The sequence below is a fragment of the Schistocerca serialis genome, chromosome 3, assembly GCF_023864345.2.
Source record: "Schistocerca serialis cubense isolate TAMUIC-IGC-003099 chromosome 3, iqSchSeri2.2, whole genome shotgun sequence".
Taxonomy (NCBI): Eukaryota; Metazoa; Arthropoda; class Insecta; order Orthoptera; family Acrididae; genus Schistocerca; species Schistocerca serialis.
Window position 1 is genome coordinate 341,301,147 of NC_064640.1, and position 20,936 is coordinate 341,322,082.

Sequence of the window (20,936 nt, forward strand, 5' to 3'; positions counted from 1 at the left end):
GAAATTTTGCTTAACATCACTGAAGTCCGAAATGGCGGTTGTTTCGTGTCAGTGGACTACAAGCTACTGGAAGTCTATATCCGAGCTCTGCTCGAAGTAACTTAGGCTCGGAACCGTGCTTGAAGTTAACGATTTGTAACAGTTCGTTGGGTCACTGTGGTGCCAACTGCTGCTCAGATTGCCGCTGCAGATGCAGTACGTTGCACCAGAGTCATACGCCAAACACGATGGTCTTCTATCTCGGTAGTGCCACGTGGCCGTCCGGAGCCCGGTCTTCTTGCGGCCGTACATTCTCGTGACCACCCCCGACAGCAGTCACGTACTGTGGCTACATTCCTGACAAGTCTTTCCGTAGTATCGCAGAAGGAACATACAGTTTTTCGTAGCCCTATTACACGACCTCGTTCAAACTCAGTGAGTTGTTGATAATGGCGTCTTTATCGGTTTAAAGGCAGTCTTGACTATCATCAGTTCGCCGCGTTCAATCTCAAACGTAACAAGCGCTCACGAACGTATCAGCGTGTATTGAAAACAAACTTGATTTGAATCCGCATAGTGGCGCGATTAGAGACACTCTTATGCTATGGGTGCAGAATCTGAATAGACATCAGCGTTCAGATGTAGAACCACGCCCATCAACTTCCATTTATGTCCCACAACTCCTTCTAGGTGTTGTGATTTTTTCGTCGTTATATATATTGCTTGTAAATTCACCGACCTACTATCGATATGAACCGGTCCACGAGATAGCAGCGTCACCTGGCGAGGGATGACTGATAGGCAGACACATGCACATTGCATGTAGCTTTAGTGAGCTTGGTGTCCGTGTGTAGAATGCGAAGGGCGCGCGATCTATCTGGGTTTGACCGAGGGCAGATTCTCAAGGCTCGGAGGCTCGACACGGGCAGTAGGGGAATTGCACGACTTGCTGGCTGTTCGAGGAGTGCTGTGGTGAGAGTCTTCAACACATGGCAAAACCAAGGTGAAACCACTTCCAGACATCGTGGGGTTGGATGCCATCCCTCATTACAGATGACGGACGTTGTAGGCTGGGCAGAATGGTAAAACAGGACAGGCAACGAATTGTGGCGGAACTAACAACAGACTTTAATGTATAGCTGAGCACAAGCGTGTCTGAACACACAGTGCACCGAGCACTCCTAACGATGGGCCTCCGCAGCAGACGACCCGTCAACGTGCCTACGTTAACACCACGACATCGGCACCTACGACTGAAATGGGCGTGTGACCATCGGCACTAGATGTTGGCGTAGTGGGAGAGCGTTGCTTGATCTGATGAATCCCGATACCTTTTTCGTCATGTCATGGAAGGGCGCAAATCCGTCGTCTTCCAGGGGAGCAGCTCTGCGGGACAGAGACAAGCTGGTGGCGGCTCCATTATGCTGTGGCGAACATTGAAGTAGGGATTCATGGGTCGAGTGGCTCTCGTGGAAGGCACCGTGACGGCCAAGGCGTATCGTACACTGGTTGCAGACCACGTACACACCTAATGACGATCATGTTTGCCGACGGCACTGGCATTTTTCAGTAAGTTAATGAGCAATGTCAGAAGGCCAGGAGTGTGATAGAGTTGTTCGAGGAACTCAGGTGCGAGTTCCAGTTGATTTGCTGGCCCTCCAGCTATCCAAATCTGAACCCAATCGTACACATATGGCATGTGATTAAACGTAGCGTCAGAGCTCGTGCCTCACCCCCCCCCCCTCCCCATTCCTCCGGAATTTACGGGTATTAGGTGACTTGCATGTGCAATGTGGTGCCAGCTCCCTCCATCGACCTTTTAACCTCATTGCCTCCATGCCACGACGCGTCGCCGCTGTTAATCATGCCAAATTTAGACATACCGGCTATTAGGTAGGTGGTCATAATGTTCTAGCTAATCAGTGTATTTTGAGTAAGAAATCATGTGCGGAACCGTCCTACGACGGTTTAAATTCGGATGTGTAACACGTCGCGTCTGCTGAGGGAAAGATACAAGTCTCAGAGTTGCTTGACCTGGTACGCAATAGGGTAGACAGGATGACGTGGACTATTTCTTTTGGGCTCGTATGTAAAGTTTAATTTACGAGACTCCTGTACAGACAGAGGGAGATCTCCTGGCACGAGCTCTGGACACTGCATTAGAAACTAAAGAGGCACCAGATGAGATGGATAATGTGTACCACAGCATGCTCCGTAGGTAAAATGTCTGTAACAACGTTGCTGGTCGACACATTGACCCGCTTTTGCAATGAGTCACTATTGTTCGGTACGTACAAATGGCCAAATGGCTCTGAGCACTGTGATACTTAACATCTGATGTCATCAGTCTACTAGAACTTAGAACCACTTAAACCTAACTAACCTAACGATATCAAACACATCCATTCCCGAGGCAGGATTCGAACCTATGACGGTAGTGATCGCGCGGTTCCAGACTGAAGCGCCTAGATCCACTCGGCCACAGCGGCCGGCGTCGGTACGTACAGTATACTGGGTCCTTTTCTGTTATGGAATTATGTAAACACGTAATGTTTAAATGTTAATACAAAGAAATGTGCTTAAGTGATAATTGGGTGTTTCGTTTCGTTAAAAATAAAAATGGTTCAAATGGCTCGAAGCACTATGGATCTTAACATGTGAGGTCATCGGTCCCCTAAACTTGGAACTCCTTCAACCTAACTAACGTAAGAACAGGACAGACATCCATGCCCGAAGTAGGATTCCAACCTGCGACCCTAGCAGTAGCGCGGTTCCGGACTGAAGCGCCTAGAACCGCTTTGCCACAGCGGCCGGCCGTTTCTTTTCCTTTCGAATTTCTATCTAATAGTCGTACTGTGTCACGGTTAATTCAGTTCCTCAGGCAGCAGTGGATGAGTTAAACATATGAATTGAATCCGTCGTAGAAAGGAAAGGGAACGTTTCTGGACATGGGTTCGTGTTCAATATAATATATACCCACTCCCCGCGAGAAGTCCTGGAGGTTCCTAAAGCGAATTTTATTAAACCCTGTAAATGTACACGGCCTTTCACAATTCGTGTTACACACTTCTAGATGCTGTAGAGGGGACTTAGGACATCAAGTTTTACATGAGAACCCATGTCAGGAAACGTCATCCAACGACGCGACAGAGCGTCAAAGTATCGGGCTCCGGCGCCTGTGGACGTATATATATACAGGATGATTCCGTGACGATGTTACAGGCTTTCTAGGATTATGAAGATTATGCAGAAGGATAAACTATCAATTTGAGGCCAGGGTCCCTGTACTGGAAAAGAACGATTCGAAAGTTATCAGCGAAAACCGTTCTGATACCTCTGAAGTGGAATTCATGCACCGGTACTGTTGTTGCTGAGATAAAGGGATATGCAACTTTCAGAGGTGGTAGTATGGACCAAAATAAGAAAAATGCGTAGTATACATGGGCTCTGAAATGCATACCTTATGAGCTTTGCGCACTTGTTCAATAGAGGAGATGTGTTTCACACTAGCGAAGATGAACAAGTGCTCATAGGTTCTCAGGTATGCGTTTTAGAGCCCATGTTTACTGGACATTTTTTCCATGTTTTCGTCCACACTACCATCTCTCCTAGTTACCTAACCTACAATCTTAGCAACAACAGTACCAGGACATGTATTTCACTTGAGAGGTATCAGAAGGGTTTTCACTGATAATTTTCAACTCGTTCGTTTCCGGTACAGGGACCCTGACCACAAATTGATAGTTTATCCTTCTCCATAATCCTCACAGTCCTATAAATCTTGTAACATCGTCACGGAATCACCCTATATATATATATATATATATATATATATATATATATATATATATATATATATATATATATATATATATATATATGGCTCAAAATGGCTCTGAGCACTATGGGACTTAACATCTATGGTCATCAGTCCCCTAGAACTTAGAACTACTTACACCTGACTAACCTAAGGACGTCACACAACACCCAGTCATCACTATACACACATCCACAGGCGTCGGCACGTATTACTTTGACGCTCTGTAGCGTCGTTGGATGACGTTTCCTGACATGGGTTCTCATGTAAAACTTGATCTACAAAATCTCTACTCTATAACCTCTAGAAGTGCGTAACGTTAATTCTAAAACTTCATATATATCTTACGGCCTCACTGGACCACCGCAGTCAATCATTTTCTGGTCATATTCTTCAATATGTTTTCTTTCTGTATCTTTCCATTCGTTCCCATCTTTTCTGACGTTCCTCATACGTAAATATCATTTTTATTGTTTGTTGTTTGGCTGTTTTTGGTTTAAATCTTATTTTTGTATTTTTCAGTTTCTTCAAATGCTCTGTTTGGTTTTGCAAATTGTCCAGGGTTAATTCTTGCTCTTTCATGTCTTCAGTGATTTCCTTTATCCATCCTACTTGTTGCTTTATGTTCCCCAGGTTCTCTACAATTTTTCTTCATAATCTGGTTTGTGTCATTCTCATAATGTGACCGATAAAATGTATACTTTTTTCCGTATAGTGTCTGTAATGGGCTCCAGTGCGCTGTGCATCACTTCGTCTGTCACTATCTGTAATGACCGTCTTTTTGGTATTTCTTATTTTTACATGTTCTAGCCATTCTTCTCTGTACCTTCAGGATGTCACCTCTGGTTGAACCACCGATTTGTACTGTTTTGATTTTGTTTTTGTTGATGGACACTTTTATTGTATGTAGACCATGTTCATTTTAAGCTTTTATCAGTTTGTTAGTTCTTACTTACAATGCAGCTTTCTCGTCAAAGTTGTATTTTAAAATCTTTCCAATTATTTAAATTGTTTCACTGTTTTTCTTTCCTGTTATTTACTCTTGTGTAATCGCTCACTAGAGGATCTGCTATCACTATGTAATGTTTTCGAATTATATTTGGAGTCCTATTGTGCTATACTTTGTAGGCTCGTTATTTGAATTCTGGCTTCTGGAATGTTATTAGCTAGTAACGCTAAATAATCTGCGAATTCCATGCAATTTAAGTTATTTGATCTTCCTTTGTTTCACTTCTTATGTTTTTGGGAATTTCCTTGTCCCATTTCCCCATCACATACTCGAGAGCTGAGATGAAAAGTAAAGGCACTGAATCAACTCCCTGTCTTAACTCTGTTTTAGTCGTAAATGGATCAGATATTTCTGGTCAGAACTTTTAGATTTGGTGTGTTTTAAAGTTAAGTTTATCGTTTTTTTTAATTTAGAATGGAGTAAAAGATTCCTTAGCATCTTCACCACTCAATATAATCATGAGCTTTTCTGAAGTCCACAAAGGTTGACTTACTGTTTTGTCTTGTTTTGAAGTATTCCATTACCATTTTCAAAACAATTACCTGTTCTGTGTAGCTTCTTCAGTGTCTAAATCCCCCTTGGTATTCTCCTAGTTCCAGTTCAAGTTGATCATTACTACGATCCTATAAATTCTTGACATGAGTTTACATGTGTTATCCAAAAGGGAAATTCCTCTGTAGTTGTCTGCATTTGATTTGTCTCCTTCTATGTGTAGTGAATGGATTATAGCTGTAGTCTAATGATCTGGCCGTTCTTTGTTCCAGATTTTCAGGGAGGACGACGGTTCAATCCCGTCTCCGGCCATCCCGATTTAGGTTTTCCGTGATTTCCCTATATCGCTTCAGGCAAATGCCGGGATGGTTCCTTTGAAAGGGCACAGCCGATTTCCTTCCCCATCCTTCCCTCACCCGAGCTTGCGCTCCGTCTCTAATGACCTCGTTGTCGACGGGACGTTAAACACTAATCTCCTCCTCCTCCTCCTCCAGATTTTCACAGTGCATTAGTGTAATGATATCTTCACTGGTTCTGCAGATAATTTCTAGAGTTCCACAAATGTTTGAGCTTCTCAACATTCTTTGTAGTTTATGAGCACTTTTAAAGCTACATGGACTTCATGAGTTGTGGGTGAGTTTGTACTTTCTACTGGTGTTTAAATAGGGGTATCGACGTTTATCTGTCGTAGATCTGGAGGATCTTCACAATTTAGCAATTTTTTAAATGTTTCTGCTAAAATTTCCGTATTTTCTCTGCTGTTATGGGCCATCTTATTATTTTTATGCTTTAACATTAATGCTGATGGGTATTATCTATGTAGTTGGCTGCAAAATATTTTGTAGTAATCCCTAGAGTTTGTTTTCTAGCTAGTTGTTTCTGAGATTTTTTTCTCGCTATTGGTTCTATCATTTGAAGAAAATCTTTTCGATATTGGCGTTTAACTCTTATCACTATTTTTTTAGTTAGCTTTTTTTTGTGTGAGTTCCAAGTATGTTTCTGCTATCTATTTTGTGACTCTAATACCTTATCAGACTCATCGATCTAACATTGGTGTTTCTTCCTTGGAATTACTGGGGCTTTGGGAATTATTTCCTCTAGATCATCTGTCATTTTTGTATTCCTTGCTTGTTCTCCGTATTCGTCGTTGCTTATCAATTTATGGAGCGCTTAGGTTCTCCTCGTTTTGGGGTGGGAGTTTTTCTTTGTGAAATGTGTGAATTTAATTTTCATTTTTGACATGCAGTGATGCGATACGGTAACTGTCTCTCTCAGAACATTCACATTGTAGATTTCGCTGTGGTAATTTTTTCCATACAGGCATGGCCCATTTGCCATTCTCCTCTTTCCTAGTCTGAATTTTTCCAAGTTTTAATCTTATTTGGTCTTCTCTAGAGGTATGTTGACTTTGAGATCATGGCATGATTTCTGCAGAATTCCTACAGTCTCTTGCCATTCCTGTTTGTTCTTCTTCGTCCTGACCATTTCCCTATTACGTTTCTATATCTCTTCTCCCTTCCTATCCAAGCATTAAAATCTTCTGTTAAAGTCTTGGTATGATTTTTATTTATGTTTGTTGTCGTCTGATCTGAAAACTCCCAATTTCGTCCACATTTTCTCTGTGTTCTTTCTCATTATTTTTGTCATTAGTTGGGGCATGGACATTTATTACTGTGTATATTCTATTTGCAGATTTTATAGTTGGTGTTGATAGCCTGGGAAATAGTAATTTAAATTTTATTACGGATTCCATTATTCTGTACCGAATTATGGACATTGCTTTATTACTCTTTATCCTGGTATTTCCTTATAAATTTTATATCATCGTGATTCTATTGATTCCTGATCAATGTTTCCCATTTCTTAAAGTCCAGTTATTAGAATCTGTTTGTGGTCCATTTCGTCTGTCAAAACCTTGAGTTTCCTGATAGTATGATGGAATTTATTTTGTGTGTTGTTATGTAGTTTATATGCCCTGTTTTTAGTCTTAATTTTTATCTTCTGTCAGTCTAGGATATTTTCAGATGCTCCAGCTTATGTAAGCTATTTTTGAAGTGACTGCCCATCGTATCTGAGAGCAGTCTTCCTTGACAATTGCCAAGCGGAGTATTTTTGTTTAAAAGATTTCCTTCCATGTTTGACTTTCAAAGAAAGTAGGAGCAACTTCAGAGTTACAGCTACGGTTGTTAACCGTAGATGTTGTTTCGTGTTTGGTACGCGAGAGCTATTTTATTTCTCTGAAGTCCGCCAACAAGTCAGTGAGGACCCAAATATCCACCACATTTGACGCCCCACATCGAGTATAACCGCTCCGCCTTCTACGATAGCATAGTAGGTTCGTGGATATATGCACATAAATGCTGATTATCTTTACTTAGGCTGAAATTATACTCGTTGCCTTGAACTGAGTGGATGAAAATTTCCCTGAGATCAAAATGTCATTGTTGGTTGATGGCCCAGTAGGTGACGAACGACCGGCCGTGCAAGCAATTAACGTTCATCCAAAAGAAAAGATAATTGGACTTAAGAGATAAGATGCAGACTCGAATTTTTGAGAGTAAACTAATAGTTGAGGACTTTAGGCGCTCGATCATTGCATCACCCAACGAGCCATTTTTAACTTAATTTAGACGGCCAGAAATTAACAGCATGATTTAATTAAAACCAGACAGTTGAGAGATTTGTTGCTTTACAGAATAAAAAAGTTTGTTAATGCTATAATCCAGTTATTACTGACCGAAAGATACGGCTAGTGCAACTTATACCTGTATCGTCAGATGCCAAAACGAGAAGAAGATGAAGACAATCTAGTGTCACATATTTCACACAAAAAATTATCAGCGAACAAAAATTGATTTAACACCAATATATTTAAATATTGGTTTTCCCAATATTTTACTTTCACGTAAGTACAACCTAAAGTAGTAGTATTTACTGTTCACTGAACAGAATCGACGTAAAATTGCAAACATTTTAATCGAAACAATAGTAGCAACTGTTACATGGCAACCCACAAGCAAGAACATCATATGCCATTGGTACGGTTATGTTCCTTCAAGATTATTTAATTAGGCACGAGAGTCCCTCCGTGTGCCTTTATCAAAGAATATATGATACCCGCCAAGTGTCCTGAGGGTTAGTGGGCGCTAAGTCCACAGCGCCAGTACCAGAGCTGCAAGTAGCAGCAGCGAAGTGCAAAGAGGGTCACTGGTTGAGCAATGTACACTCGTAGACTTGCAGATTCACGGACATACAGGTTGGTAGACTCCTGGACCGTTGCAAACCCCTCCTCGGGACTCGCGGCCGGTAGACTACGATACCTTTCACTACAAATGACGAGTATGTGGGCTACACTGTAATGGCCCGTCCTTTTCTGTCACATCACTGGTTTGTATCACATAAACCACAACACGTCTGTGGCTGGGATGTGAAGTAGCAAGACCACCCATACCAAAATGCCTCTACCGTCCTTCTGCGTCATTTGTATTTCCATTCCTGGAATCGCAGCCAAGTTCTTCTTGTATCAGCAGCTGTACTCGAAGCCGTAACGTCCGGTCAGCTCTGGTCACACCCGCTTATGCAGCCCCTTACATAAGTCGTGTCAGATGTCTTAACTTCTACGTAAGTGCGCCCAGTTAATTATTTGCGGCGCAGCACCGTGCAGCAGTTCTCCAGAAGAGGACGGACAAGTGTAGTGTAGGCAGTCTCTTTAAGGATCTGTTGCATCTTCCAAGTGTTCTGTTTGAATTTGAAAATTATACCATCCGTTTCATATATTAGAATTGTCTGTCATGTTTTTGGAAATGTATTATACATTACTTCTTCATCGCCTTGGTTATATTTTTATATATGATTTTATACGTGTTCCTTGCTGCTAACACAACAGGTACATAGATGTAATTCAGTTATTGTAAATTGTAAAAAAATGTTTAAAATAATCACATACTACACGTAAATTTCTGAATATATCTCGGCATTGTCCTACGAAGAAGTTGCTGACGTCTGCTAAACTAAGTAAGTTTCTGTAATACACTTTTTATACTTCACATAAACATATAGCCAAGGTCTAAAGATTTATAATATCCCTATCTTTGTAGGCTTCTGAAGATGGCAAATTAACTTGTTGAAAACGGTAAATCTTAATAAAATTTGTCCTGAAAAAAGACTGTTAAACAAGTAGCGATGTTGAAGACATTGAAAGGAATACAAAATATGATGCCTTGTAAACATGAAAGTAAACAAACATTACGAAGAGAAAACCTATAGGCAAGTGTCAGTATACTGTATACCACAGAGAAATTCGCATATGTCCGTGCACTCTTTCTGAGGTCATTATGCGTACATCAAATATCCGGTTATTCATTCATCGAAAACTGTAACCAATCAACAGAAGTCTTAATCGCACAAAGGAACAGTGAGGTAACTCACAGGAAATACAGACTAGAGAGCAAACTGGTATAGATGTCATTTATAAAAGACTATCTGGTCAAGAGAGGAACAAACGAAGATAGCTAAAGAGCTGAACAGAGGAAAGAATGCCATAAAAATGACGTCGAAGTCTTGGGACAAGGATCCAAGAGTTTGTGTCAATTTCTGTTTGAAAGTCGCTAACTCATATCAAATCGTGAACAGGAGGAACAGAAAAAGATATACAAATATATGATCCAAGACCAAGGAAGTGACTGGGGAATGCACAACTCACGGAGCAAGTTTGTACAATATAACGAAAAAGCGATCGTGATGATGATGATGATGATTGGTTTGTGGGGTGCTCAACAGCGCGATCATCGGCGCCCATACAAAGTCCCAATTTTTCACACTCCTATGTTTTACGTAGTCCAATCTAACCACTACACGAACAACAATACGAGTAGCAATAGCCAAAGTACTGCTACTGCAGTTTTAGTGAAAGAATCTAAGCTGCGTATGATATAGAATGAATAATATTCAGCTGTCATACGCTCAAACATAAGCAACGTGACAGTGGTCAGGTGTGGGTAAACAATCAGGTTGTCCAATGAGATTTAGAGAAAGAACACTGAAGCATCATTCTCAGGCAGAAATTTCAACTGTGTTCCAAACGAAGAAAGATCTAGTACTAAATATTAATAGTTTTACAGACTTTCGCTATCTGTTAAGACAAACTGAAATATACATTGGGGCTATTTTAATCTATTTTGTTAAAGCACAAATACATCACACAAAGGTTATGTAGTCGCCTCGACAGGGTTTACGTTTCCCTACATATAAAACGTCGTGTGACTAGGGCCTCCCGTCGGGTAGACCGTTTGCCAGGTGCAAGTCCTTCGATTTGACGCCACTTTGGCGACTTGTGCGTCGATGGGGATGAAATGATGATGATTAGGACAACACAATACCCAGTCCCTGAGCGGAGAAAATCTCCGACCCAGCCGGGAATCGAACCCGGGCCCTGAGGATTGACATTCTGTCGCCCTGACGACTCACCTACCGGGGGCGGAATAAAGCGAGGTAATGCAAAGGTAAAACACTACACTCATATTCAGGAAAGAGGTTAAAATCCACATACGATCATCAGATGTAGGTTTTCTGTGATTTCTCTTAATCGCTTAATGTCGGGGTGGTTCCTTTGAAACGGCACGGATTATTTATTTTTCAACCTTTCCCCTATCCGAGTTCGTCCTTCGTCACAAATGATCTTGTCGCCGACGGAACGTTAAATCCCAATCTTCCTCTGTACAGCATTAGAATGGTAGTCAAGAATTATGAAAGCGAATTAATATAAAATGGTACTGATATACAGCAGTAAAAGGTTCGTTTAAAATGTCTGCTGTAGAATCTTTATGTGCCATTACCAAGGAGCTTTATTACACCAATCATGCCGAGAATTCTCAAGTTCAGGAGTTAAGAAAATTAAAGCTCAGTGAATAGGAAACAACTGAAGGACCTGCTAATGCTTTGCCATTCACCAATCTAAAATAGTGCGTTACTCTTCCAATATTTCCAGGTCGATACGATAGAATCCTTATTTTTTGCAGTACTACCCGCATTAAATCTCTCAGCCCCTTATTTAGCGGTTAGTTCCGAGTTTAACGTGATCACTCTTTAATGTTTATTAACGCTTGCGAGAGCTATTTAACACATCTGCTTTATACGGGGTGTCAATAATTAAAGTTCCAGTTTGAAAACGCCGTTGAAGTAGAACAACTGCTCAGAATTACGTCAAATTTGAGCAGTGTACTATATGACGCAGAAGGAAACGTCAATGAACAAAAAAATCTAACTTAAATTTGACAAGCAAATGGCGCTGTAAGAGTCAGAATATGCACACCATCAGAAGCCTGTTTCTCTGTTTGCGTCTGGGACGCCCAACATGAATGTTTCCATGAAGGATAGCGCGCTCCTGGTAAAGCTTTTTTACAAGAACGGTGACTGTGCGCCAGTAGCCCTGTAGAAGTTCAGTACACTCAAGGGTATGAGAGAAGGCATTGATCCGATGTCTGATAGGGGTCTGGAGAAAATGATTACGAAATTCGAAAAGAGTGATTCTTTTGAAGTTCAATGCGGCGAGATTGTGGTAGAGGAGGCGAATACTGGCAGTATTTTAGTGAAGTGCGGTTTACTTGGGAAGGAGCCGGGTTATAGGACGCTCGTGCAATCTTCTTGAGTACTGCTCGAGTATTTAGGATCCTCACTAGCTCGGATTAAAGGAAGACATCGAAGTAGTTCAGAGACGGGCTGTTAGATTTATTACCGGTAATTGAAGGCGATATTGTTTCCGAGGAACACTACTGCGAAAATTCAGAGAACCGTCATTTGAAGCTGACAGCATAACAATTCTACTGCTGCCAACAAATATTTCACGTAAGAACCACGAAGATAAGATACGATAAATTAGGGCTCACACGGAGGCATATATACAGTAGTTTTTCGCTCGTTCCGTCTGCGAATGGAGCAGTGTACCCTCTGCCACACACCGTTCGGAGGCTTGCGGAGTATGCATGTAGATGTAAACATAAGGAGGAAAGCAGCTGATTCGACGTCTGTAAAAAATGTAGCCACAGCATTGCGGAAGAGGTCGAGTGCTAGAATGCTTATGGGGACTTACCCGAAAGTTGGACATGCCTGTGAGCACCGTGCATTAAATCGTACGAAACATCCACCATTGCCATCCATAAAAAAATCACCCATGTTCAGGAGATGCTTCCTACTGATCTGCCAGCAAGATAAAGGTTCGCTCTGGAATTTCTTGCTCGCTTGGAAGCGGACAATGAATGTCCATGGAACTTCTTGGGGACAGACGCAGCCCAGCTCCATCTCCAAGGACACGTTAAGACGCAGAACTGCAGAATATGGACAACGGAAAATCCGCACCCCCACCAAACAGTTCCACTTCATTCTCCAAATTTGACTGTGTGGTGCAAGTTGACGGCATTGTTTATCGTAGTGCCGTATTTTTTTCTTCAAGGTCATGGGTCCTGCGGGTCCTATTACCTGCATCATCACTGGTGAATGTTATAAAAGTCTTTTGCTCACCAAAGTCATTCCAGCCTTCCAAGAGCCTGGATGTGAGGGTAGGCTCATTTTTATGCAAGACGACGCTCCTCCGCACATTGCACAGCCAGTGAAGTGACTGCTGCAGAGGCATTTCGGAAATGCTAGCATTATCAGCCATTATTTCCCTACAACCTGGCGTCCGCAGCTCGTGGTCGTGCGGTAGCGTTCTCGCTTCCCACGCCCAGGTTCCCGGGTTCGATTCCCGGCGGGGTCAGGGATTTTCTCGGCCTCGTGATGACTGGGGGTTGTGTGCTGTCCTTAGGTTAGTTAGGTTTAAGTAGTTCTAAGTTCTAGGGGACTGATGACCATAGATGTTAAGTCCCATAGGGCTCCGAACCATTTGAACCTACAGCCTGGCCATCCGCATCACGTGATTTTAATCAGTGTTGCTTTTGGCTGTGGAGTTACATGAAAGCTGTGTTCAGTGCTTCAGTTACAAGCGTAGCTAAATTGAAGACATTCATTGCTCAACGCATTCTTAACAAGACCGTCGAGACCCTCCGATCTGTTTTGGAACATGCTGTTTCTCTGTTTCAAGTAGTGGCAGAAGACGTGAACGTGCCTTGCGCCTGTCTCACAGCACTTGGCAGCCGATGTCATTTTGCTTTTTATTCGTATTTTGGCTCCAAGACAATTAAAAATGGATGTAATTTTGCATTTTATGAGGCTTTCGGCCCCACGACAACTAAAACCCAATGTAATTTTGCTTTCTCTACACCTGTTAATTGCCGCGCGGGATTAGCCGAGCGGTCTTAGGCACTGCAGTCATGGACTGTGCGGCTGGTCCCGGCGGAGGTTCGAGTCCTCCTTCGGGCATGGGTGTGTGTGTTTGTCCCTAGAATACTTTAGGTTAAGTAGTGTGTAAGCTTAGGGACTGATGACCTTAGCACTTAAGTCCCATAAAATTTGAACATTTTTTGAACACATGTTGACTGCCGAACTTGCGCAATCATGCACATTGAACAGTATGGACGGTGCACTGATCAACTCAATCCATAGCCGTCATACTGAGTAAATTCATCCATAATCTGCAGCCAACCATATTTACGTTTAGACACTTACAACGCTACTTATTGGTAAAATTTTCAACTTTATTTCTTTTATTTTCAAAGGTGTTTCCCATGCTTCAGTAGTATGTTCTTTAAATCTGATGCCATTCTGAGCAGTGGTTCTCTTTCTATAGCGTTTTGACTTTCGAACTTTAATTGCGGACACCCTGTATACCGTAAGACCGACAAAGCGTCCTGTTTTTTTTTACAATTACAGCTGATAATGGGATGCTGATATTAGCACAGCGTCTATTTATGCCATCTGGGGGAATAGAATGATTGCACCAAGGTTAATCAACTGAGGTCAATTCTTTATTGAAAATATCTGAAAACAGTGGTACGCGTAATACTCGTAATTCACCTTGAGTATTTGTATGAAGTACTAGAGTAACATTTAAAGGACTATGTGACACAATATGACAACAATGACAACAGATACAAAAGTATGACTTCGTAATAATGACGCTGGATTAGACGACACCGCATTGAACCTGACTCAATATTATCACCTTAGAATAAGCAACCGAAGTCAAGTTGCTTTACTCATTTGTACATAACATCATATACGTACTACAAACATACATTCATATACATTCAGATGAAATCATAGATTAAGTAACAGTTACTGATGCTAATATTTAATAATGTCTCTGACACAAGTGAGCAATCTGATTTTTCAATATCGTGTATAACACTATTAAAGACATTGCAGTGAAACATACAAATTACATTAAAGTAATTAACTGCCCATACTGAGAGTGGTAATAAATATGTCAGGTACAAGTTTCAGAATACTTTTGACTACAACGATTGCAACTTTATAGCTCACAACATGGGAACACCTTTACTAATCTGATAGAAACAGAAATTCTGAGACTCATTTAAAATTATAATTTCTGTACGCTTTTATATTCAACGTTGAAGCTACACAATTGGTTCAGGCTTATGCATGCAAAACTGGCGCTGTAGGATGTAGTAACAATATCGAGGACTGGCCCATATCGGTGTAGTGCGTAGGATGCAATTTGGGCATCTGTTGTCCTCGAATGAGCGAACCCAAGCTGATTAAGCAATCTTAGACGTCATTAACAATGGATCAGACAACAGTTGCAAACCAGTGAGTAAAGATGATAAGTTCACTTCATCTTCCCGTGCAGCCAAAGTACCCATATTTGTCGCCTTTGAACGCTCCACGTGCTGTGATGAGGCATGGACTTCCAATGCCTTATGACCTACTAACCATTTCACCGTCCATGTACCACGTTCAACAGGTGCTCACAGCATCAGCACGCGAACAACCGACCGGCTTCGTCATTTGTGAGATGCTCCTTCCCATGCACTGGACAGTAACAATCTGGACTTATTCAAAGTTACTTACGTCAGCGAATTTCCCAAATTGCGGCCCTCACTGTTTCTGGAATGATTCCCTTGTTATCCCTGCTACGCTTATATGCGTTTACATACAAAGAAAGTGAAGGCATTATCTGCCGATGGGCACTGATTTATATCAGTGGGGTAAGTTGAAAATTTGTGCCAGCCTCGGATTCGAGCCCGGGTCTCGTGCTTCCTAGGCCCGCGGACTATTCTAGCACGCCACCCGTCAGACGAAAATTCTCAATTTACACCACACACTACTGATGTAGTGCCCCTATTCATCAGCCTTATTGCTCGCGGCATCTCGCCGATTCCCGTAACAGTTCGAGTTTGCCGTACATCATTGAATTAATTAATTATACATATATGTGGTGTTTGTTCTTGCGGATATGTGCGAAAGAACAAACGCCACAAATATAATTACATGCTTTCATTACCGCGTGTACCTGGTGCGATATATCTCGCCTCAATTACGTCGGCCTTTCAGTCAACGCTAATCATTTTCCTGCCCAAGCTACAAAATTTATCTACTACTTTCAGTGTGTCATTTCCGGACCTAATTCCCTCATCACCGTCTGATTTGATTCTTCTTCAGTTAGCATTCTTTTGCTTTTGTGTGTGTTTATCTTATAATGTCTTTTCAAGACACTATACTTTGCGTTCAATTGCTCTTTCAAGTCATTTATCGTCTCTGACAGAATTACAAATCTCATCGGAAAACCAGAGCTTTTATTCACTCTCTCTCAACTTTAATTTCCTTCCCAAATTACTCCTTGCTGTCTCTCACAATTTGTTCAGTGTACAGATTGAATGGCATTGGGGACAGGCAACAATTATGTCATAGTCACTTCCAATTACCGATTGCCTTCCGTACACTTCGACTCACAACTGGCTAGGTTTCTGTACAAATTGCTGTTCGCTTCCTGTATTTTATCTTTGCTACTTTCAGTATTTCAAACAGAGTATTATTTTCAACATTGTCAAATATGTTTATCTAAATGTACAATGCTATAAATATAGGTTTGCCTTCCTCAGTCTATAGTTCAAGAGAACTCATGTGCTCAATATTGCTCCGCGTGTTCCTACATCTCTCCGGAACCCGAAATCGTTTTCCTGAGGTCGATTTATGCAGGTCTTTTCATTCTTCTATAAAAAAAATTCGATTCACTGTTTCCAAATCGTGACATATTAAACTGATTGTTCGGTGATATTCACGCCTGTGAGCACCAGTCTTTGAAACTGAGACTATTGCACTCTTCTTGCAGTCTGAGTGTATTTTGCCTGTATCATATAAGGGTCGATCACAAAGTCTCCATATGAAAGCGTTGCTGCAGCGTATATGCAACGCAGCAAGACTCTCATGACTCCGATGCGATTATATATGCATCGACATATATGTAAGGGATTAGTGTTACATTCGTGTCTCTCCGACGTGCGTGTTGTACATGCGGAAACATGAACTAAGGCGAAGTTATTACCAAATGCTGTCAAACGTGCTGATATTCGTTTGTTGGCTTCCAAAGGACAAACACTGGTAGACATCAATTGGTGAATGAAGAATGTGTATGGTGCAGCATGACTGCCGATAACCACCATTGTGGAATGGTGCTCGTAGTTCCGTGCTGGTAATGACTCGATACAAGACACCGGTCAATCTTGGAGGCCAGCATCATCCATTCAAGAAAACTGGTGTCTCTATCAATGGGGAACGGCACTGCGCAAGCTAGAGGAACTTCGGCTTACAAATAAGGCGAAACGTCTGGGAAACTGTGACAAGGAGTGCTGCTGTTTCCTGATACCGCACACATGCATATCACAAATTTTGTAATGCAGAAATTAGTCCAGCTCAAGAGTGAGATATCCGAGCACCCACCTACAGTCTTCATCTCACTCCATGCCATTATCAGGTCCTCGGTCCCTTAAAAAAAAGGCTTTGAAGGGTCGACGATTCCGTTACGGACTCTTCCACGCAGCAGGTCACAGTGTTTTACCAAACGGGTACCTTCAATCTGGTGAGTGGGTGGGATGATTGCCTCTATGCTCCCGGTGATTTTGCCTCAGTGGCATACCGATTCCTGACTATACGGCCCTCGAACGGAAACTTTTTCATCGCCCCTTGCATATCATGCATACCGAGTGAAGTAGTTTCCTCCCAAGTATCTCAGTAATTCTGAGGCAATCTCGTCTACCCTATGTTCTTTGTGTCTACTTAGGTCTTTAAGTGCTCTGTCACATTCTTCTCACAGCATCATACTTCCCATCTCATCATCTGCTTTTTCTTCCCTTTCTATAGTGTTGTCCTCAAGTTCCTTTTCCTTGTATAGCCCTTGTATATGTTCCTTCCATGTTTCACTTTTCCTGTCTTTACTTAGTAATGATTTGTTTTCTGAGGTGTCTTTCCCATATTCATGCACATTTCTACAGTACTGCGTTTCTGCTCCAGCGTTTCCTATTTTGCTAATTTGGACTTTCTGTCAGTGTCACTTTTTGTATGTCTGTATTCCGTTTTACCTTTTTACCTGCTATAATTTTTGTATTTCTTCTTTTCGTCGCTTAAATTCAGTACTCGTATACTATCCAAGGGTTTCTACTGACCCTTGTCTTGATATTCTGCTGCTTTCACGAAACCATTTCTCAAAGGTACCTAATCGTCTTGTATTGTATTCACTGTTCCTGTTTAAAGAAATAGTGTACCTAATGTTTCCTTTGAAACAATCAACAGACTTCGGTTAGTTCAGGTTATTCAGTTTAAATATGCATTTTATAACAAATAAATTGTAGCCAGAGTTTACAACTAGACCTGGAAATGTTTCACAGTTTAACATGTGGTTTCGAAATCTCCGTCTTAATATTATGAAATCTGTATAAAGTCTTTCGGTGTCCCCAGATCTCTTCCACGTATAAAACTTTGCTTCATTATTCTTAAACCAGGTGTTAGCAATGATTAAATTATGCTGTGAATAATTTATTTTACCTCATTATCAACCTGAATATTTTTTTTTCATCGCCTCATACATACATTCATTCAGCCTCTTTATGACGTGCAGAGGTAGTAGGCATACAAAGTTTCACTACTGTGGTGAGTGTTGGCGTTGTATCAATTTTGGTTACGACAATGTGTTCGCTATGCTGTTCATGGTAACTTCGAGTTTTCTTGTTCCTAGTTCGACATGCTTCTTTATTACCCCTGTTCGATTATTATTTTTAAAGGTTTTCAATAACATTAGCCGCACTTGAGCTTCGAAATGAATCGATGGCAACAGGTGGAAATTTGGACTCGAACCCGGCTCTACCGCTTAACAAGAGAGCTCTCTTTAACTACCACGGCCATCCCAGTACGCATCCCCTCCAACACAAATTGCCAGCTTGTTACACACTACTAGCGTAGTATATCCTACCCACGAACCCCTCTCCCGCCATTTCGGACTTCCACAGGAGACTGGGCTTGGTGTGCATCCACAAAGAAGGATGGATCTTTGGTTGCCGCATCTTACTACGTGTGTGTGTGTGTGTGTGTGTTCTTTCGGACATGTGGTGTCAGGTCTTTCTCACATACCATTCAGATGCTATTATGTAATCTAGTTAAGGATGCTTTTGCTCAGTTGTAAAACTGGTGTGATTAGTGACGGTAGGGACACTCAGCTTCGATACTCGGGACGGTTACCCTCATCAGGGACACGCTTTCATGACTTCCTGCAGAAGTTAAATGTAACTACATTTACTACCGGGAAAGCGTACACCATTAGCAACTGCGGTACACTCAAGATCTTTAACGTCGCGTATTTTCGTTTCTTGTTGTCGTTACTTAAATGTAACTCAGTAGAGGCCAAAACTACAGTTTTAGTCCCATTTCCCATTTGCTACTAAAAAGTCTAGACACATTAATGGGCCCACCACCTACGTTTGACATCAACGTGCATTAACCACTCACAGACGGCAGGGGCAGCTCTAATGGTTCAAATGGCTCTGAGCACTATGGGACTCAACTGCTGAGGTCATTAGTCCCCTAGAACTTAGAACTATTTAAACCTAACTAATCTAAGGACATCACAAACATCCATGCCCGAGGCAGGATTCGAACCTGCGACCGTAACGGTCCTGCGGTTCCAGACCGCAGCGCCTTTAACCGCACGGCCACTTCGGCCGGCTTGGGCAGCTCTAGCAGAGGAGGTGTGTCGGGGGTGGAGTGCGGTGGGGGTGGGTGGGGGGGGAGGGACGTGGATAACAGTGCAGTTGTTGTCGTTGTGTGGAAAGGGAGCAATTTATCTAACATACAAAAGCGCATGATTATTGGCTTGAGGACCAAGGGTGGAAACATTTACGAAACGGCAAAGTTTGTAAACTGTTTGCTTGCCGCTGTGGTTAAAGTACATCACAAATGGCAAAAAAAGCGCTAGCCGAAACCGGCGCCAAGGCAACTGTGGTTGACAACGGCCGATGATAACGTAAGTGAACGACGGCTGCGGAGATGTGTACGGGCAACAGACATGCAACTGTTGAGCATCTGACCGCCCAATTGAACCAAGTGGTTATCAACAGCGTCTCCTCAACGACTGTTCAGCGAACACCTGGCTAATACATCAGTGCTGACCTCTGTTCATCGGTGACGAAGGGTGGAATTTGCACGCCATTGCCCCACCAGGACAACCAATAAGTGGCGACGGGAGACCTTTTCAGATGAATCACGTTTTATGCTCCATCAGACAGTTGGCTGTTGCAGTGTTTGGCGTGAAACGTCTGAACATCTGAAAGTAAAGGGTCCAGGCCGGAGAGGGAGGTTTATGATCTAGGGAATGTTTTCGTGGCTTTCCCTGGATGATCTCATTATTCTGGAAGGCACAATGGATCAACACAAGTACGCATCTATCCTTACAAGCAGTTTGCCTTTCCTTGTCACGATAGCAAAATGGTTCAAATGGCTCTAAGCACTATGGGACTTAACATCTGAGGTCATCAGTCCCCTAGACTTAGAACTACCTAAGCCTAACTAACCTAAGGACATCATACACATCCATGAACGAGGCAGGATTCGAACCTGCGACTGTAGCAGCCGCGTGGTTCCGGACTGAAGCGCCTAGAACCGCTCGGCCACAGTGGCCAACGGCACGATAGCATCTACCAGCAAGACAATGCAACGTATCACAGCTCTTAGTGTACGTACGTAGTTAGAAGAACACCAGGATGTGTTTACCGCACTACCCTGGCAACCACACTCTCCAGATTAAAACCCAAGCGAGAATCTGTGGGACCACAACGTCACGCCAGGGAACCTCAACCGAGATACCCAGGCGGCTGGCCACGGTGCCTGAGTCTGCATGGCTTCACATCCCTGTACCTTCCAGAACCTCACTGATTCTCTTCCTGAACGTTTTGCAGCGGTCCTCAATGAAAAAGATGGTTATTCATTCTTTTGACAGGTGGTCATATTAATGCTACTAGGTATTGTAATTAACGAAATCACAACTTAATTATGACTACTTCAGTCCACGAGATTGTTTGCCGCCAGACGACGCTTCCGCGGCGTGAAGGGATAAGGAAAGTATATAAATGGAGAGGAGATGGATGGGGAATCATTATAGAGATGATATGGGCCCAAAATGGGCAATCTCAGTGCCATATGTGACTCTGGCGAAGGTTTGATTGCTTTGTCCCAATGCCCGGGAACGAGGCTCTCCGAAAC